The 8,130-nt window shown below is 46.7% G+C and overlaps 1 protein-coding gene across 2 annotated transcripts in view; it reads left to right on the top strand.

The window, feature by feature from the left end:
• Positions 1 to 8,130, top strand: part of LOC113060912 (neuronal PAS domain-containing protein 3-like) — a 783,891-nt gene that overhangs the window by 222,166 nt on the left and 553,595 nt on the right. The window lies entirely within an intron of this gene.

The following is an 8,130-nucleotide window of genomic DNA, read 5'->3' on the forward strand; positions in this document are numbered from 1 at the left end:
ATTCAGTACCGCAACTATGGCTGCAGCAATGCAGACTAACGTAGCTAGCGAGGGAGATCCGCGGCTTTGCTCATGCGGGAACAAGATCTCATGCAAAGACACACACCAGGTCTGCTCTGCATGTCTTGGGCTGAAACATGCTCAAATGGCGGTCGATAGTCCCGGATCCTGTGAGCACTGCGCGCGTTTCACCATGAAGAGCCTCCGTCGCAGGTTAGCACGCCAAGCTAGCTTGTCTGGCCATGATCCCCTCATGTCAGCTAGTCCCACTCCGGTTTCCGCCCCTCAGGTACCTATTCCTGTAGAGCTGCCCACCACGGCAACCCTATCGTGGGGCGAACAACTGGATGTATGCGCCCCTCTGGCCGGTGTCCTCAGCACGGACGAGGAGGAGGGCGCGTTTGAGTTTGAGGAAGAGGGGCAATCGGATTTCCTTCTCTCTGAAGAGGAGGAAGATTTCGAGGATTCCCCTTTTCTCCCCCCTGCGAAATCGGCACAATCCCTCGCTACGGCGGGATCCACGGAGGAGGCGGGCGGGGCACCATCCTCTCCGCTTCTTAGTGTGGATCTGCAAGACGTGTGCAAACGCGCTGCAGAGAAACTCAATATTCCGTGGCCGACCGTAATAGCTGAGACTGCAAAGTCGCGTTATGAGGGGAAGAGGCTGCCGAGAGCTAAACGGGCAGCGAGACAACTCCTTCCAGTCTTTCCAGAGCTTCTGGAAGAGGTTTCTGTCACCTGGAAGGACAACCCTTTTACTAGTAAAATGCCCGTGCAGGGGGATCTGCGCTCGACGTGGAGGGTATGGAGAAGCAAGGCCTTCTTCGCATGCCCCCCATGGAGCCTTTAGTTGCAGCGCATCTGCATCCAAGGCGTACGGCGGCTGCAAACCCAACGTTGCCATCAAAAGCGGACCGCTTCCAGTCAAGCATGACGGAGCGCGCTTACAAAGCAGTCGCCCTCTCAGTCCGGGCCATGAACGCCATCTCTCTGCTCACCGCATACCAGGCGGAGCTACAAGACGAGGTGTCTGCCACGCCAAGTCAGACACAGTGGGAAGAAATCTGTGTTGTCACAGATCTCTCGCTCCGTCTTCAGAGATGTGCCGTTCAGGCTGCGGGCAAGGCCATGGCCACAATGGTCATTCAGGAGAGAGGACGCTGGCTTAATTTGGCGAATCTCTCCGACAGAGAAAAGGAAGCCATCTTAGATGCACCGGTCGTCGCAGAAGGCATTTTCGGTTCAGCGCTGACACGGATGCAGAAGAGATGCGAGGAGAAGAAAAGGGATGATGAGGCCTTGCAGCTCTGCATGCCCAGAAAGACGCAAACCGCGCCCCCACCACCTCCTCGGCAGACGTTTGCGCAGGCTACAGCTCGCCCACCCCCCAGCTTTCGCATTCCTAGGCGACAGAGACCGCGTGTGAATGCAACAACGGTTCAGAGCGGCGCACCAGAGCAGAAACCCGCCTGGCCCAGAAAAAATTATCCGCCCGCGACAGCTCAGACGGTCCAGCCGGCCCCTCACCCTACCCAGGTGATGAGGAGGAAGAAAAAGGCCGTTTGAGGGGGTCTTCCTGAGGGAAGGGGGCTCACAGCCCCCCCGTTCACTTGTCCCCGACCCTCAGTTGTTCAGCGTTCAACGGAAAACGAGTTCAGTTGTTTACGGATGTTCTGTGGGGAAACCAGAGCCAAGTTGGTCCAGGGGATGCAGAGCAGTGAAGAGAACGAGAGACGATGCAGTGGTGTACACCCACCCACTAGTCACAAGCACTTTACATGCTCAAAGTTCAATAAAGTTTTCACTGTTTCCCCCACAAATGTTGCAAAACATAATGCCCCAAAAAATGTTGCAAAACACTTTGTCAGAACACAGCGTAACACCACCTCGTGGAGTCATCGCTCCGCTGAAGGTGGTGAGCCACATAAACTCTGTCCAAGCGATAAGTGTTCGCGCATGCGCAGTACAGACCACAAACCCGTTTTCAACTCGGCCATACGATGGCGCCGGAACGCTGCAAATAAACTATTGGCGAGAATGCACGCAGTCTCGTTGGGTGCTGAGAACAGTACAAAACGGTTACAGACTGCAGTTTGCAACTTCTCCCCCGCAGTTCAAGGGAATCATTTATTCTCAGGTGCAGGAGGGGAGCATTGGTACATGTTCTTCAGGAAGAGATTACCTCACTGTTGAACAAAAGGCAATAAGAGTGGTCCCACCCGAGGAAAGTCACAATGGGTTTTACTCGAGATACTTCCTAGTCCCGAAAAAAGGGACTCGAGCTCTCCGCCCCATATTAGATCTTCGCACACTGAACAAATACCTAAGGAAGTACAAGTTCAGAATGCTCACCCATTCTACACTTCTGAAACTGGTGCGCCCAGGCGATTGGTTTACATCAATCGACCTGAAAGATGCATATTTTCACATAAAAATATATCCACCCCACAGGAAATTTCTGAGGTTTGCATTCCTTGGCGTGGCATACGAATATCTAGTCCTTCCCTTCGGCTTATCTCTCAGTCCGAGGGTATTTGTGAAATGTACAGAAGCGGCCCTAGCTCCGCTCAGGGAAAAGGGCATTCGTCTCGCTACTTACATAGACGACTGGCTGGTGACGGCTCAATCAGAGCACAAAGCGAGAGATCACACAGCCATGCTCCTAGTACATCTACAAAAACTGGGATTAAAATTAAACACCGAAAAGAGTGTTTTAGTTCCCAGACAGTCAATAACGTATCTGGGGTTGTTACTGGACTCAGTGACATTCAGAGCGCGACTGTCAGAGGGGAGAGTAATAAAATTTACGAAATGCCTGGCCGAATTTCGGAAGGGGAACAATGTTTCTTTTCGCACATGCCTCAGACTATTAGGTCTGATGGCCTCAGCTCTAATAGTCATTCCCTTAGGCAGACTATTTATGAGAGAGTTTCAACGCTGGGTAGCTTCTCTGAGACTAGACCCGTTACGGCACTCCCGGAGGAGAGTGAGAGTGACGTCCGCCGCAGTCTTGGCACTGCGTCACTGGCGGCGCCCGTGCTTTCTGGTACAAGGGGCACCGATGGGCGTTGTCCAGACCAGGAAGGTCATAACGACGGACGCGTCGTTGTCCGGTTGGGGGGGCATTCACGAGGGCAGGGCAGTGAACGGGAGATGGGGTCCCCATCTGAGCCACTGTCACATAAACTACTTGGAAATGCTGGCCGTCTTTCTGACGTTGAAGCATTTTCTTCCTTTTCTGGAAGGACATCATGTTCTCGTGAGAACGGACAACACTACAGTTGTGGCATACATAAACAGACAGGGAGGTCTCAGATCACTCCCTTTACACATGTTGGCACGCAAACTGATTTTGTGGAGCAATGCCAGTCTTTTATCCCTGAGAGCTACACACATACAAGGCATAATGAACCGGGGTGCGGATATGCTGTCCAGGGGAAATCCCCTTTATGGAGAGTGGAAGCTGAACACGGAAGTGGTTGGCCAAATTTGGAGCATTTTCGGCAGAGCGACAGTGGATCTGTTCGCGTCACAGGACAATGCTCAGTGCCCTTTGTTCTTCTCTCTGAAGGATCAGAGCGCGCCTCTAGGAATAGACGCACTAGCGCACGAGTGGCCTCGCGTTCTCCTGTACGCGTTCCCACCGATTGCGTTGATATCTCCAGCCCTTCACAGAGTGAGGGAGGAGGGGCTGAGAATGATACTGGTGGCTCCGCGGTGGCCGGGGAAATTTTGGCTGGCGGAGATCATACATATGCTGTACGCAGAGCCGTGGTCCCTGCCACTGCGCAGGGATCTGCTGTCACAGGCGGGGGGGGAGATATTTCATCCTCATCCAGAACGCCTGGCACTGTGGGCCTGGCCAGTGAATGGCTAAATATGAATGCAGCTGGTCTGCCAGACAGTGTCATCAGAACCATACAGAATTCCAGGGCCCTGTCCACTCGGTCACTCTACGAATGTAAATGGGGCGTGTTTGAGCGTTGGTGCGCGGCTAGACACGTAATCCCTTTTCAGTGTTCAGTGGCAGTTATCCTATCGTTTCTGCAGGATATGATAGATCAGGGTAAGGCATTCTCAACAGTAAAGGTGTTTCTTGCCGCAATATCTGCCTGTCATGTAGGTTTTGATAACAAAACTGTGGGGCAGCACCCTTTGGTATGCCGGTTTATGAAGGGTGCGCGTCGCGCTTTGCCAGTTTCGAAACCGATCTCTCCGTCATGGGATTTGGTTCTGGTGCTTGATGCGCTTTCTGTGTCTCCATTTGAGCCACTGGACAAAGCTGACCTGAAATTATTGTCGTTTAAGACGGCGCTGCTGTTAGCTTTGGCTTCAGCGAAGCGCGTAAGTGAAATTCACGCACTTTCTGTGAATTCAGCGTGTACGCAATTTATGCCAGGGGACGCAGGGGTGCTTTTGAAACCTAATCCTGTTTTTATGCCCAAAGTGGTCAATTCTATTGTTCCTCTCAAGTTAAGAGCCTTTAACCCACCGCCTTTTGCTTCAGCAGAACAGCAAAGGCTGAATACGTTGTGTCCGGTGCGTGCTCTGCGCATTTACACTGAGAGGACTAAAGTGTTCAGAGAGAGTGATCAGCTGTTTGTGTCTTGGGCGAAGCCGCGTACGGGGAAGCCGATTACTAAACAGCGTTTATCCCACTGGATAGTGGAGGCAATTTCTCTTGCATATTCCAGTAAGGGTCTTACGCCTTCGTCTGGTTTACGTGCTCATTCAACAAGAGGAATGTCAACGACATGGGCCCTCTTTAAGGGGGTCACGTTACAAGATATCTGTGAAGCGGCGAGTTGGTCCTCACCGCACACATTTGCGAGGTTCTATAAACTGGATGTTACAGCTCAAACGTTTGCACATGCCGTTTTGAGCGTTGGATCTTAAGTGTTGACCAGCCCTATATTAGTGTTTTTGGTTGGCAGGAGACTTCGAGACAGGCTATCTGGCAATACGGGAGTTAGGATATCCCATAGTGAGACACCGAAACGTATGCTTGAAAGAGAACAATAGGTTACTTGCGTAACCCCGGTTCTCTGATAGCATTAAGTGAGGTGTCTCACCAGATCACCCTCCTTGCTGTGTGAAGCGAGGAAGAGGTATGCTTGTTTTGAATGTCGTAATGACGTTGCATCGCTCCTTTTATACCAAGAGGAGGGAGCCACTCCCTGACGCAACGTCATGACTGCCAGCCAATTGGGGCTGGCGTAATGGTATTGGGCTTCTGAGGAATACGCGGAAGGGGCGTATCCCATAGTGAGACACCTCACTTAATGCTATCAGAGAACCGGGGTTACGCAAGTAACCTATTGTTTTGGCTGTTAACAAAGCAGCGCTACACTTATGAACTTTAATATGCATTATACAGAGGCAAGATGAAAAGAAAAAAAAAACTCTTAACTTTTCTAAATACAGTAAGTTCCCTCAGACATACATTCGGATAAACTCCTAACCCTGAATGAATCGTGATTTGTTTAGCTTCTCAACTGATTTGAATCGTCACATATTTTAACCAGCTCGCAGTTAATTTTTTCCTCACGTTACATCCCTACTTATTAATGTTGAAACCAGTTGTGCCACTTAATATTTTGTGGAAACAGTGATGCATTTTTTTAACAGCATTTATTTGAAATAAATATATGTTTTGTAACATTATGAAATGTAATTCTCCCTTTTAGTAATTTTCATGCACCCTTACTAAATAAAAGTATTAAAAAAAATAAAAAAATTGAATAGTTTTGTCCTGAGAAGTGTGTGATATTTGATCAAAATAGGAAAGAAAAGGACAAAAAATACAAATAACACATCCAGAAAGAAAAACAAAGTTTTGTCACTAACTTTTCCTTCGTCTTCTGCTTTCAGGATTCAGATTCACCACGTCACTCCACGGCCTCCAACAGCTCCAATCTGAGCAGCCCACCGAGCCCTTCATCCTCACACAAGAGCAAGACTCGGTCTCTGGAGCGCAGCGAGCACCAGGGCTGGGAGACATGAGCTCGGCCCCCATCCCACATCCTTCTGACGTCCTGTGTGGCCCCCTAGAGAGACCGAGAGCTGACTCCTTATACGTCATATTCCTAAACACGCTGCTGGGCCCAGGTGTGTGTGTGTTTGTGTGTATTAGTGTGCATATGCATTACACGTGTGGTTGTTGTACACACACACATTACCGTGCACCTTACATCCCCTTTGAGTGGACCCACTACAACTGTTCCTGTTATAGATGGGGGATCAGACCACTGAGTGTAGCTCATCACCTATTGCTACTGGTGTGGACGCGGTCGAAAACGACAAACACAGAGCTTTAACGTGAATTTATCAGTGTTTGTTGACAAGTGTGCCTCATCTAACACATGAAAAATATCCGTTCAAAAGTCTTAATGGCCTGGGGGAATGTAACTTTAAACGCATAACACTAAAGATCATGAAAACATTCATTAAGAATCATGAAAAACTGTTCTCGGCATTCCGTTCCATGTGATAAAACATGAAGACTTCAATTAGCCCCAATCGATAGAGCGGCACTACTGTATGACTCCGCCTCTACCCTCCAGTGCCATGCCGACCTTCACAGTCAGAGGTCAGAGTTCAAGAATAGATTCTGAGTTCAGTAATGTAAATAGAGTTTAAGTAGAGTATAATATATAATGAAATCATAACACTATTCTGTTGTTAAATAAGTGTGACTTGGCTTTGAGAGAGTCTCCTTTCCATTTTATTTTCCGGGTCAAGGCTCTTGTGTATTATTAAGTCATTTTATGTAAATGTAAGCATTATTTTGTCAAGATATGCTAGTTTTTCGTAATTTTGAAATTTTCAAGATTTGCGAGGGAACACACACACAAAAAAAAAAGAGAGGTATTGGGCCTCATTCATGAAACACAAGGAGAGCCATTTTTATGTGCAATTTTCCATTGAATATGACGTTTACAAGCTTGCAATGAAATCATTCATAAAAAGATTCATGCGTAAATTGTTGCATCAAACATTCACATTCATAAAATCTGTATATAATCTTGAACTGTAAGCAAGAATAATTGTTGATTTGTTACATTTTGTAAAAAAAATTCTTGCATAAATTGTCGCATTAAATGCAAGATTTACATGGTAGCCATTAAATTTCGCCAAAAGGTTTCCACAGTGAATGTTTTCATAAATCATTTATATGTAAATTATCGTTTGAGTGCAGTATACACAAGATAAAATAGTTTGAACTAATTCTTGCGTGAAATTGTTGCTCTGAATGTGAGAGACAGAAGGCAAAAGTGAAGTTGTTTGTAAAAAAAAAAAAAAAAAAAACGTGTAAACTTGCATTGAATATTACATTCACGAGGGGAAGCAGTGAAATTGTTTGTGAATTTAGTGCATCACTTTATGGAATTTTTAATCATGAAACAATATTTAACATTTAACGAACAATTGTTATAAGAATGTTTTCTAAGAATAAATACAATCTCCTTGTGTTTCGTGAATGTTGGTGCATTGTGTACAAGATCTAGCGTTTAGAGAATTATTAGTGTATATATTAAACTCACACTCCAAACACGTGGTCACGTGATCATAAATAAGCTGTTGTGCTGAATGTAACAGAGATTGACTGCAGCCTTGTTTAATGTTACTCTTGTCTGCATCTGTGCTTCATGGTTCCGTTACCGAAGCAATAATGCTGTTTCCAAAGAGGTTTTTTCTTTAATTATTATTGTAAATTATTATCCTTTTAGTATTTTGCTTTTATTTTCAGTGATTTAAAGTTTTGTTTTTCAACTCAAAAGAACCAAACTTTGCCTAAAGTGTACATGCGAGAAACACTAAACTCATCAGCTGAAGCATTCAAAGGGCTTCAACACTTCAAACTCACTAGTGCATATAGCTGTTGCCTCTTCTTCTAACACTTCCTGCAGCTCAACAGGGACCTCAAGGACCAGCTGGAGATTGGGTCAATTGATATTACTACATATTCATCAAGGGCATACAGTAAAGCTGCTGTAGTGATGTTTTAAACGTGCAGGGTCAGACTATCAAACATCCCTGACCCTTAAAATACCTCGAATTAGAAAGCCATTACGACTCCAACAGAACCTCACCAGTGCACATATTTCAGCTGTCCCTCTTTCCAATTTC

The sequence above is a fragment of the Carassius auratus genome, chromosome 42 (assembly GCF_003368295.1).
Source record: "Carassius auratus strain Wakin chromosome 42, ASM336829v1, whole genome shotgun sequence".
Classification (NCBI taxonomy): Eukaryota; Metazoa; Chordata; class Actinopteri; order Cypriniformes; family Cyprinidae; genus Carassius; species Carassius auratus.